This window comes from Numida meleagris, chromosome 6 (assembly GCF_002078875.1).
Source record: "Numida meleagris isolate 19003 breed g44 Domestic line chromosome 6, NumMel1.0, whole genome shotgun sequence".
Classification (NCBI taxonomy): domain Eukaryota; kingdom Metazoa; phylum Chordata; class Aves; order Galliformes; family Numididae; genus Numida; species Numida meleagris.
In genome coordinates this window covers 46,592,431-46,611,870 of record NC_034414.1, presented here as the reverse complement: position 1 = coordinate 46,611,870, position 19,440 = coordinate 46,592,431, and the positions used below count along the sequence as shown (strand labels likewise).

Genomic DNA, 19,440 nt, shown 5'->3' with positions numbered 1-19,440 from the left:
GGCAAGAAATTCGAGGAACAGAAAGAACCATCTCACAGCTAAGTACAGTTCTGGGAATCCAATCTTGCCTCTGCCAAAGGATTATAATGAAATAATGAGGTGATCACTTAAACTTTTCATAAGTTGTGGTTAGCTATGTGCTCCTCATGTTCTGAGTGCTTGATTTGAAATTTTGCTGCCAAATTTGCAAAAGGGCAGACTTCACAGCTGCAAGTGAACTGAATGGGAAATATAAACTGAACGTAGCAAGTGCTACAATACTGGTAAGTACCTGTAAGATCTTGTGGGTCTTAGCTGGACCCCAGCAATTTGCAGGTTCTCCACCTGAATAATTCTGTGCCTCACCTTCTAACTTACACGATGGACTTAACAACCGTTTTTGGAAAATTCACTAGTGTATGTGAAGCATTTAGTTTTCAGAGAGGAAGTTAGTAACTGAATTCAAAGCAGGGGTTGAAGGGTGAACAGCAAAGCTGGCATAGTGCCACACATTGAACTATAGGGAGAGATCAATACATTTAGTGACCGACTGCTCAGTCAGTGTTCCCCTCACATTGTGCGTACTGCTCACAAAAATGAGCCCTGTGAAAGAAAGAAATGCCATCACTTGATAAAGTACAAAGTGGCAGGAAAAGACCAGCCGTGCAGACATCTGCAGCCAAAGCAAGCAGTTGAGTTCATCAGCAGTGGTTTGGGTTTGGCATCTTTCTCTCCACTGACAAATTGCAAAGAGCATTACCAAGGAATGCAGCCACAGAGCAGCTAATTATACCCTCATCAAAATGTCTGTGTCACAGTAACCATCAGTAACAACAAACTGCACACATACTAAAAACATTTTAAGGACCCAACTAAAGGTCCATTCAAACGATATTTGATTTACAAGAGAATTTTCCTCTTAGGACATGCCTTGGAGATCAAAGCTTTGATTTTCCCTGAGCATGGGCACAAGTTAGCTGCATAAATGTCACATAGGCTAAACAGTTAATTTTGTGTGCTTTGAGATCTCAGTTGTAGCTTCCAACATCAGTTTGTGTTCCCTTAAATGTAACAGCCATGTGGTGCCCAGCACTGTCAGCGCACTGACTCTGCAGACATGTCATTTGGTAAGGTCTGACCTACTGGCAAAGATCACCATCAACCTTGTTTCCATTTCCTGAGGTGCTGGGTTGTCCCACAGAGTGTGCTGTCCCAAGGCCACCCCAGGCTAACACAGGAGTCTAATGTCAGGTCTTCTCCTCGTGTCTCTTCAAAGCCCTGTGCTACACCCTTATTTTCTGCCACCTGCCTCAGAGAGGGCCTATTTATCACCTCTCACAGTGATAGTTTGGATGCCACTACTGCACCTCATCAAACTCACTGGGCCTCCCAGAAGTGTAGGGTGGCTCTGTGCCCATTAGCTTTCCCCAGCTACAGCTGGTGGGGAATTTGCCTCATTACAGAAAAGACAGAGTTCCAATGTAGTTAGTTATGTGGCATTCCCCACCATAGCTGCCCCACTGTGGCCTCCTTGTCTCCTGCTAGCAGCAACCAAAATCCTCTGCTCTTGCCTCCTTTTCTCTGCTCTCCTGCCAGAACACCTGGCTTTCCTCATCTCTGTGTGAAGACCTGTTAACTCAAGAATGAGCAGAATATTGCCATCACTGCTGTGCTTCCATGCCATCATTTCATGCAGGGTACCACAGGTCTTGCTTTGCATCACTGACTGTAGAAATCCAATTATTGTGTGTTGCCTACCAACTCCAATCTTTTCTGTGAGGGGCTATAGGATGATACATCATGAGCAATGTGTGTGAGTATGGTGAGTACCCTTCCACAAAATTTTAAAGTAGGTATTAATAAATGCTCAGATAGTAAGAAAGAAAACAGACAAAATAAAATTAAAGAGCTAGTAATAATCCATATCTATATAGCTGCAGAATCTCATCATTCATCACTGATAAAAATGAAGCTTGCTTAGCATAATAAGCAGTAATCTTCAATCTGTTCTTCAGCCCTTGAGGATGCAGTTATTGTAAATTATACAATAAACAGACAATACTAAAGTTATTCTAACCTTTTCTTTAGCTTTGATTTACTGCCCTGAGTGCCATGAAATTGAAATTGGTATAGAAACACTGGAAAAAAGTCATGATAAATTGGACCTTAAGGACTTGATCTATAATATTCAGCAGTCACACTTCAGATGGTCGTAAATAAAAAGGTGTTGCTTACAGCAAAACAAAATTGCACTCTCTAAGTAACACAGCTGGCAACATTTCTGTGTTAGGCAATCAGCCATAACTTCTGCAATGTGGGGTGTGACCCCAGCTCTCACTGAAAACTATGCACATCCAGCTCTCTTAGTGGTTTGCAAGAGCATTTCTGTACACTGTACAATCATAGCTTCCAGTTCATTTGCAAATTCTCTAGAGCAAATTCTCTAGAGCATGTACTGGAATCTGAGTTTGGCCTGCCATCCAGCAGGTTTGATTAGGGCATCCACACAACACAGCAATACAAATACATCATTAATAATGACCATCAGTAGACATGCACATTTGGAATGAAAAGAGAATGAAGCTTCCAAAAGCCTAAGAAATGAACCATGGACAAAAAATGAATCAGTGGAAATGAACTTTTTTTTTTTTTTGCCAACTGTTTCCTCTTCAGTAAACTCTGACTCTCCAGGGGGTATTTCAAAGCTTGAGCTTCCTAGTGCAAATGAAGAGTAAATTAACTGCAACAGACATTTGGGTAGGTTTTATTTTTAACAAGAAGTGGCACGTAATCAATTTTTCCAACTAACTTTCTTGATTTTGGAGATAAAATGTAATGTGCACGTACAGTGATTTCCGTCACCAAGTATTTCACAGAAGACCTTGCAAAAGAATGAATAAAGCATTACCTCATCCTATATGAGCACAGGGACCGAGAACTGTTGCTTAGTTCAAACAGTGTGTAAATCTCTGCTTTGTTTGTGTAAAGAGAATATGTCATTTTATAATAATTAAGGCATATATGAGATTTTGCTTATTAGGACATAAAGAAATTATATTAAATCAGTCAATATGAACATCTCTCAATCACACTGAAAACTGAAGATCAATTTACTTCTGAGAGCACTGTGTAAAGATTATAATTATGTAATCAGAGAGGTGATGTGTGTGCCATATGCACATGCTCTGGGGGTGTTTGTCAGATGGTGCAAAACTCTTACGCTCTCATCTCAGAAAACATATTTACCTGCAAATAAAACCAATTAGCTTCTATTTCCCACTCCTCCACAGCAAGATTTTCATCTCAGTGTTTTATAGCCTGACTCCAAGATCCCACATGGCAGAGGGATCTGGTCAGCTTACTTTTGGCCTGCTTTACAGCTGCCTACCGCAGGAGACCACACAGTCCTCCAGAGAGAAAGACACTGCACTGCAAGCAAGGGGCAACCTCAGTGCTTTAAAAAGTCTGAAGCAAAAGAAGGTAGCCTTCCTCACTTTCAACCTGCCAGATGTCTCTCCAACTTGCTAACCAACACACCATTTGTCTCTGAGACATAAGCAAGGAGGCTTACTTTAGCAAAGATAATCACCACAGAGCAAGATCCTGGCACTTCAATCTAACCAGTCATTTTAGCTACACTCTGTTTTATGATATTAGAATAATAAAAAATGCCAACAAAGCAAGCATTCAGCCTGCAAGTCTTCTTTTCCTTCCCTTCTCATTTTCACTACTTGTAAGATTATGAGCCAGGCTTGCTATAAGGAAAAATAGATATTTTTTTTTGTCTATCTATAGAACTTTGGTAACAAATCCTAACTAGTTCACATCACCTGAAAACCAACCTGGCATGCTGCATCTCCTCAGTCAAAAAGCTTTGTGACCTGTATTTTACTAAATTAACTTCAACTAATTCTTATTTCTGTGCTGATCTCAGTAAAACACTGTGACAATTGCAACAAAGGTATTATAAATAATGGATAATCTTCAGAAGCATTGTCTCACAGATATATTTAAGTTAGCAATTCCACATGCACCAAAACTACTGCAGTTTATTTTCCTATAGATCTGTGTCTCTCAGTTGCTTGACTTTGATGGTTAAAACAAATGAAGCCTTTTCTGTAGTTGTAGCATTTATAAGGACCCAAGTGAGAAGGTGATCAACAAGTACAAAAAATTTTAGTGTGAGTTTAATAGGCTTAAAACCATATATGCACAGAAAAACATATGATCACGTGCCACATTTCTACAGGAATCCAACCAGTGCAGAATAGAACAAAGTTAAGCACTGAGTAATGTGGTATTCAGTACTGTGGTACCTAACAGCAGGAAATGGGAAAGTGGGTTAGGGCAGGCTTAAGAAAAAAAGAGTCAGAAATTGAAGAGGAGAAGACTCTAGCAGGCAGTAGTTGGAAGAAATTGAGCCCTGCCTGCCAGTCAGTTTGATTAGCTCTTCAGACAGTAATGGTAACCACAGATGTGTTGTAAAGGATATACTCTTTTCTGAACATATACAAGCATGACATTGAAAGTGTGAATTTTATCTATCAAATTGCTACCATAAAAAATCCCCAACTCCCTCTGGTACTGTGAGGATAGAGAAGTCAAAAGCTGTGTTTCTCAGATATTAGTGTATTGGACAACATATAATTAACTAAGATGGTTAAACAACCAAGGAGAACAAGACAATAACCACTGGCCCAACTGTTTCTCCTCCACTTTTTGAATGGAATCCAGTCAGAGAACAGTCTATAGACTGCATGGCCAGATGTATCAGAAGTTGTTTTTTTATTTAGCTTCTTGGTAAGCTGTTTGGCAGCCTGGAATGTTATGCAAAACGGTAGTTAGGGAGGTCTGCTGCGTTTAGGAAAGCTAATTACAGAGTGGTTGGAGGACAGACTGATGCCAAGTCAGAGAAAGGTTCCACTCCAGAAATGGAATGCCTGCATAGGCAGGAGGGCATGTAATCAGTCAGAGCTCGCTCTTATCAACCAAGAATGATTACAGATGTGGCTTCCATCTTGCTGAATATTGTCAGCCATGAGGATTAATCAGATTTTTGACCTCTACATGAAAGTGTCATCTCAGACCCTCTCATTTATATATGTATGGTACCAAGTTCTTCCAGAGAGCAAAAGTGGTTTGATTTACTGAAGTGGTTTCTTACTCTAATAAATCTTTGGCATGTATTGTTAGTCACTTTCTCTGATTCAGAAAACAGTGGTCTTACAGGAAGAGTGGCTGATATGTTTTGAACACAACAGTTCTTGTGCACCTTTATTCCAAGAAAAAGTGGCAAGAGTGGAACCAGCTGTGGTGGAGAAAAGCTACGAACCCTTTCAATACTGACATTTACTTTCACTCAGGTGTGTGAAATGCTAATTCACAATGCTGGGAGGAAGAAGGAAGAGGGAAAGCAGTACATATTTATTTCCAGGCTATTATACACTTAAGTATGAACAATAAAGCTGTGGCCTGCCTGCAATGAGCTCACAGCAGTTTGAAAGCCCAAGGAGCAAAGCTCATACTTGATATAAGCAGCTTATGGAAGTCTCGAGGACAAAGAACGTGTGCTGATAAACCACTTCCACTGGTGTACCCGGGTACAACCAACGCGTGAAACCCGCCACGCAACCCAAGCTACATCTGCACACGTGGCAAAAGGGCTGCTGGCAGGAACGAAACGCGTCTCCCCAGGCTGGGCTCGGCTCTCCCTCGCAACGTCGCGCCACACCACGCTCCATTTTGCTGCATGCCAAGCGACGACCACAAGCCGGGGCTGACTAGAATCCGCGAGCGCTCCACAAATAACGCCTTCTAGTGGTTTTCCGCGGGCTTTTATGTCCCAGACGTGGCATCCCCACCAGCAGAGAGTACCACGGAGCGTCTCTGCTCTCCCCTTTCCCACTACATCACGGCCGTGAAAGGGCAAGCGCCCAGTAACATAAACACCCCCTGCTCCGCCGCCATGACAGCTCCACTCAACCGCTGCCACCCCAACCCCGCCCCTCCCGCAGACCACGTGGCCCGGGCTCCGCAGCGCTGCTGCGCATGCGCCCTGCCCGCTCCCCCTGCCCGGCCGAGGCTGGGGCTCTGAATCAAAATGGCGGCGGCCGAAGCGGGGCCGGGAGGGAGCGGGTGGCGCTGAGCAGGGAGGATGGCGGCGGCGAACGGCTGCCGGAGGTGAGGTGTCATGGGGAGCCGCGCAGGGAAGGCGGGCAGGGAGGGGGGCTGAGCTCGGTGTCACGGCGGGGGCGGGCAGGGGGTGAGACCGCCGACCACCCCCCGGCGGCGCTCCTGGGGCCGGGACGCAGCGCCGCGCTCCGGCCACGGGCGGGCTTCCCCCGGGGCTGCCTCGTCGCGGTGTGCGGGCCCGCGGGGCCCCCGCCGTGGGGGGGAGCGGCCGTTCCCGTAGCTGTGCGAGCGAGTGGGGCGGGCTCGGCCCGCGGGTAGCCCCGGGCTGGAGCGCGGGGGTCCAGCCCTAAGGCCGCTCCTTAGCAGCGCTGCCGCCGCCGTGCGGGCTCGGGCCCCGCAGGGTGTGGGTGCGGAGCTCCGTCCGGCAGCGGCCGTGCCCAGGGGCTCCGGGACCGGCTCCGGAGTTTCCCCGCTGCCTCGCCCGGCTCAGCCCTTTGCTCGCGGGCGGTCCCGAGGAACGCAGCGCGTCCTGCTCCCGTTCCTGTGTTGTTCCTGAGGAAAGTTGCGGGGCTCTGGGTGAGCTGCGCGCTGTGCCTCTGGAATATTCCTGCTGCGAGTGAGATAAGGTCTTGTGTCGGTTTGTGCATCTGTTTGCTCGCCCTTTGCATCTCTTCTGAGGCCATCGGGTGAGAGAGGACACGCAAGTGAGGCGCTAACGTAAAATACAGCAGAAAGGTCACCAAGTGCTCGTTGAGCCCATGATTTATGCATTTACTTTGTGTGAGAATTTAGCCCCGAGAACGCAGCGTTGTTTGAGGTTTTGCTCCAAGCCGGTGTAATGTAATACAGGCATCTGAAGTGTTTGGCAGATGCACTGTTGAGATGCGGTCACCTCAAGTTTTACCACATATTGCATGCTCTGTTTTCATTTGGAATTGGGGAAAATAAAAATAGAATCTTGGATATAGTAATTTCAGTGCTAGTAACTTTGTTGAGGCTCTTGAGCAGCTCGATGACTTAAGGCTTCACCAGCATTGTCTGAAAGGTGTTGAGGAGGAGGATTATTCTTCTGAGTCTTCCTTATTGCTTCAGATGTAAACCTTAGACCACCTTCTCCGCTGCTCCGTGGTAGTATGCTGCTTTTTGTGAGGAAGGGGATTCCTATTTAGATCCCTGGAGTTTTGATCTCTCTCTACTTGAGCCTTTTGATTAAGAAAGCAGGGCAAATAATTTTCTTTCTGCCATCCTCTTGACTGAAAGTTGAGTGCCAACATAACAAAACTAATTCTGTAGAGGCTGTTTCTGAGGATGCAGAACAAGTGTCACTTATTTAGTAGTGTGCAGGCTCTGACTGTATGGTTTAAAATTAAGATCATGTATTGTAAAGGTATGGCTTGTGGTGTTCTCCCCACTCACAGAATAACTTAATGCTAAGTCGTCTTAGTTGATCAACTGCAATGTGAGTGATCCATGTAAGAACTTGCTACTTTGCTGCACCAAATAACTTTGTATAAACATTAGTATCAATTCATGCTTACCTGTAAATCTATGTCCTGGTGAATACGGCTTGTGTCTTCAGTTACAATATTAAGCTGCCAATTACTGTCTGTTTTTGTTCAGATTAGTTGGACTTCCACAGCTGAACTGCATTCAGGTGATCTTGGAAATAGTGGTAAACATTTCACATAGAACGTGCAGCCAGTGTTTGTTTCTCTTCTTTGGAGATAAGGGGGAAGAAAGTATTGAATCCTTTGTGTTTTGACTCAGTTCTACTAAGCATTGTTTTTCTTGCTTTCAAACTTTAGCTGGGGTGCAAGCTGAATGGGCTTGATTCTCTGATCTAATTTTGTGTGTTTAAACATACCGGGAGCTCAGACACAAGTCATCTTGGTTAGCTTTTTGTGGCATTATTGTAGCTGCTGGTTTCATAAAATCCTTTTCTCCTAATAATATGAGGGAGTTTTCTTCATACTTCCAGATTCCCTTGCTGAGTCATAGATACAGTAGTGTTGTAATGCTTATAGTTGGCATTGACTTATTTGCAAAGAGTCATACATGAAAGAATTATTTTTATAAGCACTCCTAGAAGACTTGCATGGACTTGTCATTGTGATTTTTTTTTTAATTTCTTTTTTTCCTGTTTTTAAGCTTGTCTGGGAAGCTCAGAACTTTGCATTATGAAGGCACGTTTCTCATTCTTTAAGTATACTAGAATACGCTGTTTTTGCAGCCAGCTGTTTGAATACAATTCAGTGGAGCTGTCAGAACTTGATGAATAGACTAACAAAATAGGAGCTTGGCTTTGAAAGAAGCTTTTCAAGTTGCTGCATATCTGGTATCAGGTTTACACCTGTCACTGACGGTAACTAAACCAGAGGCTTGGTCACGGTCCTCCTCTGTCCTCCTTTGCATGCTGCATTGGTGCTGTCACAGTTTGTATGTGGTCCTGCGCATGGCCATAGGAGGATGAGTGATGCCAACCCTAGTTGGCATATGCTATACTAGTCTGGACTTGATGTATTGTACCATGTATAAGAAAAAGCAGATGTGCTCTGATAGCCCCACAGCAATGACAGAGGTAATTGTGCTTGCTTTCCAGAGTCGAAAAGATGTAACATCCTATGAACATCCCACATGGACTGCATGTAGTTCACATTATTCCAACTTCCAAAGAAGAAATACGTGCTCATACAGCTAATAAAAGTCTGACTGCTCTTGTGGCAAATCCCGATAGAAAACTGCTAGGTTTGGTCTTAATTTTTCTTTTTGCATTTCTGAACACATTTACATTAATTTTTATATCTACTACTAGATCACTACTTGTGCCACTTTCTCGAACAACAGGACTGGAAAACCTGTTGTACAGACTTCTAGTGCAGACTGGGAGTCCTTGTTCACATCTAAGTTTCTAGTGAGTCATATAATTACTATATCTTGGTTTCATTACCCAAGCTCTTTCAAGAATGAGGCTTATCAGTGTATCTTTGAGTACAAGCAACTATGGATTTCTAGAGCATTATCTCCTTTGTTGCTTACTGGTGTGCCTGAACTATAGCGTGAAGGGACTGCAGAGTTGGCTGGTCTTAGTTTTTGAGCCTATTCAGTCTGTCCTGCACATCTCCTAAGCAGGATGCCAATTGTAATGATGCCTTCTGCATAATGAATGGGTGCTAGGAGATCCAAAGTGTGTTTTATGTAGACCATGTCAATGCTCTGTCTTGGTGAGAGTAGAAATGGGCAAGAAGAAAAATGGGTAGGAAGGAATTGAATGCCAGTGGTGGTATATGCAGCATATTTCATAGCTTACTGCCTGAAGTTCCATGCAGCTTTAGCATCTTTTTCACAATGTTGTTATTTCTGTCTTTTGGCTTGTTTGTTTCCAGTGTTCTGATAGGAGTTTGTGCCAGAGATTTTACCTGCAACCAACTTGATCTGAGTTCTCTCAATTTCTTGTCCTTGGGACTAGAGCAGAACACTCTTGCTTTATTGGGATGCATGTGAGGTTCTAGATAGATGTTTAGCTTAAACACTTGTCCACAGCTGCTTTTTCCTGCTTCCTGCAGTCTCCTCATCTGCACTGGTAAAGCTGTTTACATGGCTTCATTCTGGAAACGGATGTCTGAAAAATAAACAACTAAAACACAGAACAGCTTTAGATAAGGCCCTAGATCTGGGGCATCGTATTTCTGTGGAAAGCTTACTTGCTGCCATAGTGTAGAGGCAAAGCAGGGTAGGTAGAAGGGATCTGTAAGTGGGACTGTGCCTAAAGTGTGTTGGGTGGAAGTACATATGTAACTAAATACTCAGTTAAATTTAAATCCGATTTGATTAGTTCATTGTGTGAAAATGCTGTAGTTAGTTCTACTTGGTGTAACTTTTTGTGTACCTTAACAGCTTGTAGAACTTGTAAGCTTTCAGATGACTTTTCAGCCTGCTGGAGATTTTCTGATGTCTGTAGATTTAAATTATTTCTCTAAATGGAAAATAGGAATTACCATGTCTTACCAGAGTGGTATAGCATCCAAAATATTCTAACAGCTGTCAAACCTGATTAGGTAGAAACAGCCTTTAGAATGATGAGTGTGGAGGGGAAAATTGGATGGGTACAAGTCAAAGGTAATGTTTTTCTAGATCAGTTTCCTAAGTTTCTGAAGTATCTTCAGGAGATCTTGTTTTGTTTTTTCAGATTTGACATTCGAGCACTAGCTGTTATCCGTGTGTCTGGTTGGTTGTTAAGTCCTGCTTGATCTTTGTGCACAAATATTGTCTTGGTTCTTTGTTCTGTATAGTGTTCCAACTTCACTGTCTGTTCAGTTGTTCCTGTATATGAAGGATGGGATATTTTATCTCTCCTTCTTTGTTTTTCTTACCTGTAGTGGACTGACAACACTGTATGATATTATAAACAGAATTTTTTTTTTCAAATCTCTCAAGAATCTTTATCTAGTGTTGCAGTTACTGCCAGGCATCTTTTTTTTTTTTTAACTGCCCTCTTTGATATGGAATTATTTTAGGATACTGTCTTGGGGCTTTTAAGATGAATTTCCCTTTCCTGACACTCTTCATCATTTCAAATCCTGACTGTCTTCCAATGGAAAGTGCTTTAGACATGGATCAAGTTACTTAAGAGCGTGTGAGATCCTGTTCGAACTTGGAAGCCTTGTCCAAAGTCTGTTTAAAACCACTGCGCTGTAAAGCCATTTTATGCTTCTACTGATGGGAACTAGGACTAAACTGTGAAGTTTTGCTTGAAACAATTTAATGACTTTTACTTGATCTTTTAGTTATGCGTTTTGTGACTCTGTACTCGCGGAAGCTCTGTGTGATCAGTGGAGCTGCAGAATGTCTGTGTGCATTTGTGTTGGTTTTGTAGTATTTATTTATAGAATTTACTTTGTATCAGAGAAGACTCCTTTCTTCCAGTTCAGTGCTAAGATTTGAATTCATGTTTGGAATACGGGGAGCAAGAGTATTGATGTCTTGTAAAAGCGTCATACTATAGTAAAGTTGCACCTCTTTATATGCAAGTCAGTGTTTATGAATGACTTGGTAGACTACTTTGCAGTAGGGAGAAATTGGAATGCTACTTTGCTTATCATTTGCTACCCGGAGTGTATGTACTGTAGTGAAATATGTAAAACACTTCAGTGATGGGTAGGTTATTCTAACTGCTTTTACAGTAATCAGTATAATTGATTAAAGTTCCTTTTCATATTTTTTTCCTGACACCAAAATCGGAAATGCTGCTTGGAATTTTAAAACAATAAGTTTGATCAGAAACCAGTTAGATGATGTTTTCTGGGCTTGTGCTACGTTATTCTTCATACCCTTTTGATTCTCTCCTGCTTTTTGTTTTTCATGATGATTCTTGATGTGGATAGGTGGAAAAAAACCTGTTTCCTTGCCTGCTGGAACTAAAGAACCAGATTTGCTGTCAGTTTTATGCTCTTTGACTTTGTCTAAGAAAATGCAAGCCCTCTTTGAAGTCTTTCTGCTGCTGTGATTGTAGCGCTCATCTGTGTAGATTCTGTAGTGTTTAATGGGAGTCTGTGCTGAAATTCCTTGTCCAGTTGGAGACATTTAGGGGATTTGTCTCATCTACCCAGATGTTTGCTTTCTTAAAATACGCAGAAGGCGAACTACTTCAGAAGCTGCCTGTGATATTTAGCTGAATGACCAGAACATTTCCTCTTGAAGAAGTGGGGGTATAGACATACGCAAAGTGAAATTTTCTATTTTCCATTAAAAAAAAAAAAGCCTAATCAGATATGGAAATGTGTTAAAGGCTGATGCCTTATACCTTAATCTATCCTGTAATGGACATTTCAGTTTCAGATGTCTGAAGAGGTGACGTAAATACATAATCTCTGCCCTCATTCTAGAGATTTTCACATTTATAGGTTTGTGGATTTTTTTAAAAGTCATTGTGGAAATGGTTGCAGTTAAAAAAAAAAAAATACAATCAAATTGCTTATGCTTTCACTTTAAGTTGAAGATACCTTAATCAGTTTGTAACGAGCCACTCGTAGGAAAATCTTAAGATGGGTTTATTGTGCTTCAGGCACTGTCATGACAGAAAAATGGTGAGTTGACAAAATGCACACTGAAGACAGGAAGCTTTGTATTATTCAATGTAGTTACGGCGTTAATGCTGGACAGGGAGGAATCTAAGCTGTGTTAGTACTCCTCACCTCCCAGACAGCTACACTTGGTACCGTTGTACTGGACACAAGCACCATAGTGTCTACAAAGGAGTGTATGTAAGAAAATGAGGAGTTGCTGGTCAGTTTTATGGTAAGTCTGCCCCCAATGCTTCCCTCCCCTCCTCCAGCCCAAATGTACTAAGTATCTCTGTCTCCTCTGTAGTTTATTTTCCATGCATGATTTGTGTAATTAGCTTATCTAAATTTTGGATAGGGATATGTGTTTACTGCCTTAGCAGAGTTGGGATCTGAAATTCTAACTTCTTTTTTTTAATCAAAGGTGATACTTAAGGGGACAATTTTCTCTCTCTTAAAAATATGACATGGTTTGGATCAGACAGTGTACCTGCTGCTTCTTGATCATTAAATCTCTGTAGGTTTTAGTCCTTCATTGAATGCTTTTGGAAAGATGCATTTGGACTTGAAATACCAAAATAACTTTTTAGCATACTGAGGCTGTTATACAGTACAAGATTATCCCCTCTGTAATGGGCTCTGTGGTTGAAGATGTGAAACTGAAGACTTGGTAACTCTGGGTAAAGTGACTCGTAATACATTTCTGCACAGGATCAAAACAGCTGCTTCTTTAAGTAATTGAATTTAAACTTGAAAACTTAAATTCTTGCTGTAACCTGGACTCTTACTAAGGTGCTTTTCAGGCTTGAACTACAAGGTTTCTGAAAGCAGTAATGCTCAGAAGTATAGCCCTAAATCAAACTTCCCGAAAGACTTGTCCGTACTGCTTGGGGCTTTTCCATGTTAAGGAAAATACTGGTCATTTTGTCTTGCGTGTTTCTCAAGATACTTTAGATATCTCAAAGAAACTAAACTATTTCTGTTGTTGTGTAGTTACTCATGTCATTATTGGCTCAAAAATTACCAGTCTGGAGTAACAGGCTTGTGACCATCTAGATAATTCTCCTCCATCACCCTTAGGAATCTTTACTTTTCTGCTCTACTTTCCTTCTCCCTTCATTCTGATTTTTTTCAGCTCCTAACTTTCTTTTTGAAGAAGTCATTTAGAAAATGGCACCTTATGACTAGGTTTTGCCTTCATCAGGGCTGAAGTGTATTAAGCCCTTAGCGATTCTTGACAGTCTTGAGAATGCTTGTTTAAACATCTTGTTAATTTGTGCTTCATTCATGTTGTAAGTTTGGAAGAAAAACTTGCTTTTTTCCCCCTATATATATATATAGACTATATATATATTTTCCCCCTATATATATTTTTTTTCCCCCCCTATATATATATAGTCTATATATATATATATGGCTATATATATATTGCCAACTGATTAGAGTGGCTGTTTGGGTACAGATGGAAGTAAGACTGCGCTTCCCCCCCCCCCCCCCCCCCAGCAATATTGAAGTTTTTCCATATACTGATGAAATCTTCAAATATGGGAAGAATTGAAGAAGGTTCGATAAGTGTAGTATGAACTTGCAAAGGCTCTTCTTCCTGTACTTCTTGCTTTGAATGTGCAGGAATAGTAGTATCAAGGAAAGATGAGTGAACTTTGGCATAAAATAAGATGAAGAATAAAAGGTTGTTTTAATGAAATACTTCTAAAGAATACAAACCAGCAGTTTTGCTTTTGCTCTATTTTTTTATTTCATTTTTTAGTAAAATCTTACTTTTGTGATGTTCTAGGGCAGCTGAAAAGTTTAACCTTAAGAAAGGAGAGAGCAGAGTTAAGGCCTATCATCAGTTTGCTCAAAGGGCAGGTTTGCTTTAGCAAATAGTTAAAAAAACACACAACAAACTGTTGTAACTGTCATCTTAATGTCTGTACATATGAAGTATGTGTACCTATTGCTGAATTCGTATCATTCGTTTACACAGTTTTATTGAACATCAAGATGTGCATCACTCCTTTGACTCTTCTGTAGAACCTGCATGTTCATTTCACGAGATTAAAGAATGAATGCTTTAGAAATGCAGAGAGAGCTTGTAGGAAATCTGGAAGACTTAACTTCCCCTTTTTGCCAAGAGGAGAATGTAAAGAAAGATTCAACTTAATTGCAAGCTAACTACTAGACTGGTTTTCTGACCAAGCCTTTCCTTCTTTAGTTGCTGCCTTATATCATAGTGGAAGTCTTTTCTGTTCCATTTGAAGTAGGTTTTTATATTTGGGCAGAACAAACATCAGATTTTGTGAGCATTTAGTTCTGGCTATGGTGGCATGGAATCTAAGTGTAGGTACCTAAAGGGGTGGTGTAATTTTTTTTTTGAGGATTTTGATAGTTTGTGGACATACCTGATGTTTTCTTGAGGAGAGGCACTATAACGCTACTGTCTTTGTTACTGTTTGTGCTCTTATTACATTGTCTGTTTTCAGACAGCTGAAACCTTTGAAGTGTGTGGCGTAGGAAAAATTCTTGGCATCAGATGTTATGATGTATATGTTAGATGTTGAAGTCAGTGTGGCTTTTAAATTCTCCCTTGATAGAAAAGCCCAACCAAAATCTTTTAAATATACAAGCTTTTCAATAACTGTTTAAAATCTTATTTACAGCAGTAACTTGATTTGTACAGACGTGTGACATTACCATGTAAATTGTGTTTTGGTACTTCAGAAATATCTAGAGAGGGGGGGAAAAAAAAAGGAAAATAGCTTGTGGGCTTGACCTGGAATATCAGACTGCCTCAAGGCATCAGTGGTCTGCAGGAAGCTGACAAATTCTCAGATGAACTGCGCACAGTGTTTACGCAGTAATTAACTCATCTTTAAATGGCTGCCTGCTTCGACTGTAGGCTAGACCTGGAAGAGACTACCATGGGTTGTTAAGAAATGGGAGAAGAGGCAGCTTGCTAACACCAAAACCTGAGCCTTGGAAACAGCACAGGAGGGTTCTGACCCTGCAGCGGGACCAGGCAAGTCACTTGTGGAGGCTGAGCCTGAGGTCAGAGAATTAAATCAATGACTGTGAGGACAGAGCTTTGTGTAGCTGTGAGGCAGCATAATAGCAACTGTCTGCTCCCTCTGTATTGATAGCTTACGGGTTCCTGTTACAGTTGTGGTTGACTGTCAGACAGACCTGCAGAACTCTTTTTTTCCTGCATTACCTGTCACCCCCTGAGGTAGCTGTGTGATGGATCAGCCATCCTAAGTGACATGTTCTGGGATCAGGTAAACCCTGTGTGAAGGGAAGCAGAAAAACTGCTTGACTAGAGCAAAAGAGTGTGGGAAGGTATGTCTCATTGTTTGCTTGAAGTCAGTGGTAGTGCTGGATCATCTGGGTGTCAAGATCTGATGGGCGGGGGACCTGTGTATTTACTTAGCTTCACCCCAGCAGCAGAAGAATTTGCTGGATTTAGCAGAACATGTAAGCTTGTATTTGTGTTCTTCCCACGTGACTAATACCCAGATGCACGTGCATATTTTAAATCTTCCAGGTCTTGAAAAAAAGCTGCCCTGTCCCCCTCAATGGGACATCTTCAGCAGTGGTTGCTACCTGAAGGGCTGTTAACCACAGCCTAGCTGAGAAGAACAAACTGCACTGCTACAGAACAGAAGTGCAGGCCAAAGGAGAAGTTGTGGTTCAACCAGCTTGATGCTGGGTGTTTTGTAAGTGAAGCACTTCCATGGTGAGTCCTTGCAGCAGTCAGCACTGCATACCTCACCGTTTTCTGCTAGCTCTGCCCTAGGTTTGCAGCTAACTTGAGGGAAATCTCTTTCTTCCTTCTAATTTCTTAGAGCTTTGTAGTTGAGGGGGGAAAAAAAAGAGGGGGAAGAAAGAGTTCTTGTAATTGCTTCCATTAAGATGCTTAAATTTAGAGTGACAGATGACTGAATGGGGACAAGTGGCAGTGCTGTACTTGAAGGGCAGAGCTACTTCCAGCCACACCAGAGGATCAAAAACAAACTGTCAGGTCCCTGGTGTGGGTTATGTTGTTTCAAAAATGTTTGCCAGAATGAGAAGAGGACAGCTCTACTATAGGAATGAGTGCATGGGATTGGGAATGCTTATTTTTGAAGGCTGTGCCAATGGAATTTTAGTCAAACTGAATGTTGTGCTTGGCTATGGGGAGCAGGAAGCCTTCTGATGACTTCTTGCTCTTCTTACCTCCTGTGACATGCCTCTGATCATTCAGAAAACTGGTACAGGGAACTAGCCACGCTGGGGAGGAAAACCCTGTAGAAGAGATTTCCCTTATTTGGTTGCTGACAAAATGGAGGAGCTTTGTACAGATGGCGTTAGTAGATGAGGTGACTGCTGCTGAAGAAATGTGAGTGGAAACACAGTATTAATTAACCAACTTATTTTTTTTCTGTACATCAGCTTGTGTGTTTTCAAGTGAGAATGGGATGGTTTTGGCTGGATCTGATACTTGTTGTGGCTTGCGACTATTGTAGAAACTCTTACTTCCACTGCAGTTGAAATTGCTGTTTTATGACCGTGCTTTAATCCTTTCCCAGACAAGGAAAAATCAATTTTTTTTCATAAAAATACTTGATGCATGCCATCCAATGGACTAGACTCAATTACTTTTTGAGTTGTTTACTGGGTCTTTGTGTTCCATCTTCCAGCTTCTGTATGGTAAATAGGTGAATCCATTACTCCCTAAAAGCATAAGAAATGGTGTTAACAATTGGTGCTACAAAACTATTATATCAAAAAGCAAGGGCTGTGCAGGTGGAGTGTGCTACTGTGTAAGAACAAAAAGCTGTGCGGGAAGGATGACTTTCAAAACAAAATCATGAGAGTATATTAAGAAGGATGTAGTGGAAATTGTTTTGAATGCACACCAATACTGTTGGTGGCTTTTTTGGCCACAGGAGGAAGACTTCAGTGGAAGTACTTGAGATCCATGTTATTCTTCCACCAAATATCTCATAGAGGCATGTGCAGGAAGGTATATGATTATGTAGAAACACTGGAGTTCTGAGGAATTATGTTGTTAATGGTTGTAAGCAACAGAAATAGCACAAGATGAAACTGTAACTGGTACAGTGGCTGGCCAGTAGGATCATGTGTTGATTGCAGCCAGAATAAGACTATAGAGATAACCTGTGAACTAACTTAGAAATGGAGTCTACTCACATTGGAAGCGGTATGTGGGTCTGCTTTGGCATTGTGATGCTGGAGTTATTGTTTGGCAAACCCCGGGTAGTGTCAGAGGCTTCTGTTCCTGTTAAGGCTGTAGGATTTAATAAAAGAACATAGGCTGTGATCAAAAGAGTGCTGTTTTTGAAGGCAAAATGAAAATGACAAATTGTAAAAAAGACAGGTGCTGCTTGCTTGTTATATCAAAGCAGATAGATGCAGAGCGTAGCATTTCAGATGGCCTTATTAGTAACCTCATTGTACTCACAGAGGAATTGTACTGAATGCGAACTGTGAGTTGGATTTATAGGCACTGTTGTGTTCAGGAAGTTCCCAGATGCTCATTCGGAGTGAATGACTCTGAAATTACTGGGCTTGGAAAAACAGGGAAAACATCTCCAGTAGGAGGAGACTGTAGGGTATATCCCACTGAGATGGTACTTGATGTGAGAGGCAGCAGTGCTAAAATCTGGAGACGAATCTTCCATATGGTTGGGGTTTGAGCCAAGATTTCCCTGTCTTACTAATTTAAAACAGCATCTTGTGTTCTAAGTGGGTCACAGCTCAAGCAAGAGGAGGAATTCCCTTTCTGAATGGAACAAGGATCTTTATGGGGAAGTCTCAAAGAACAATAGAATAGAACCTCGAAAATTATAATATCTGTACAGGTTAGCTGCTGTTTCTCACAAAGAGCACCAATCCCATTGACAGATGGGCTACTTGAATAAAAACACTTTGAAATATAACACATAAAGGTTTTTACCTTTGTTCCAATGCTGCCTTTTCTGTGGAGTCTCTCCCAGAGCAGATGACTGAGGATACCTTTCATGTGTACTGCTGCGCTAAAGGATGGGCAGCTGGAAGTTGCTGCCTGACAAGATAGTTGAGTGCTGTCCTGAACTTGGATAGAAGTGATAAAGCTTGATCTGTTCACTTCCTTCTCTTAAAAACAAAAAAACAACAACAACAACAAAAAAAACCAAAAAGATGTTCACAGTAGGATTTTGAAAATCTTTTAAGTTTCTCAAAGTGTAACATGATATTATGTCAAAGTAACATGCGATTATTGTAGATGAGCTAAAATGAAATTGTCTAATTTTCTCTGTAAGTGGGCATGCTTACACCTAATTGCTCTGTTCAGTGATATTGATAAAGATCTGGTGGATGGGATTTCTTTGATTTTTTTTAACTTTATTCTGTTCTGAATCGCACTGATGTTACTTTCAAGTGAATTTCTAAAAGTAGGAAGTCCTTTAAGAATAAAGGCAGTTATTTCACTTCAAGAGACTGTAACTGAGTTCTTGCTGATTTTGCTAAAAGTGTTTTTGAACTGAACCTCTGAGTGTTAGTGAAGTCTATAATGAGAGTATCGTCAGTCAGAATAGGCTTCCAGTGAGCTGGTAGGTGCTTGCAACCAACTGGAAGGATCAGTGAAGTATAGAGATCGTGTGTCAGAATATAAAGAAAAATACTGAAGTTCTTGGGAGGAATTTCCTATTACATGTGGCATTATACTGCTGTGATTCAGCTTGCCTGTGTTGTTTTAAGCGCTGAAACATCTTTGATATACCTCTAAATACAATGTGTTGATGTCCAATATCTCTTCAGCTCTGTTTGTGGTTTGACCTGTTGCTATTTGCAGATGACATCACTTAATTGCTTCTGGGATGTGACACATTCATATTGTGCTCTGAAATGCTTTGCTGATCAGAAAAAAGTCTACTTTGTTCTATAAAGATAGTTCTGCAAAGATGGCTTTTTCTGTACCTTTTGTGTGTTTACAACTGCTAACACGCTTCTCAGTGTTTTCATTTTTTTTCTTTAGGATGTGTGTATCTTCAAAGCTACATGCCTTTATATTTTATTTGAATATAATTCTTTTAACTTGTGCTCTCATTCCCCAAAGGACATGCTGAAAAGTAGTACAGATTGCATTACTTTTTTCTATAGCTCAGCGCTGTGAGTCTGAATAGGTCTAGAAATAAAAGGCTAGGGCTACTTCTCTTTAACAGGCTTGCATAGTACTTTATGAAAAAGCAACTGCTTTAAAATTCATGGTCAACTTTATTAAAGGGTT

The 19,440-nt window shown here is 41.4% G+C and overlaps 1 protein-coding gene across 3 annotated transcripts in view; it reads left to right on the top strand.

Annotated features, from left to right (window-relative positions):
• The window catches only part of BTBD7 (BTB domain containing 7), a 50,058-nt gene continuing 36,619 nt past the window's right edge, over positions 6,002 to 19,440 (top strand). For 2 of the 3 annotated variants that reach the window (XM_021401511.1, XM_021401509.1), the window contains exon 1: positions 6,002 to 6,159. The gene's annotated coding sequence lies outside the window, so the exon portion shown is untranslated. The remainder of the gene's footprint in view (positions 6,160 to 19,440) is intronic. The other variant, XM_021401510.1, reaches the window with a different exon arrangement.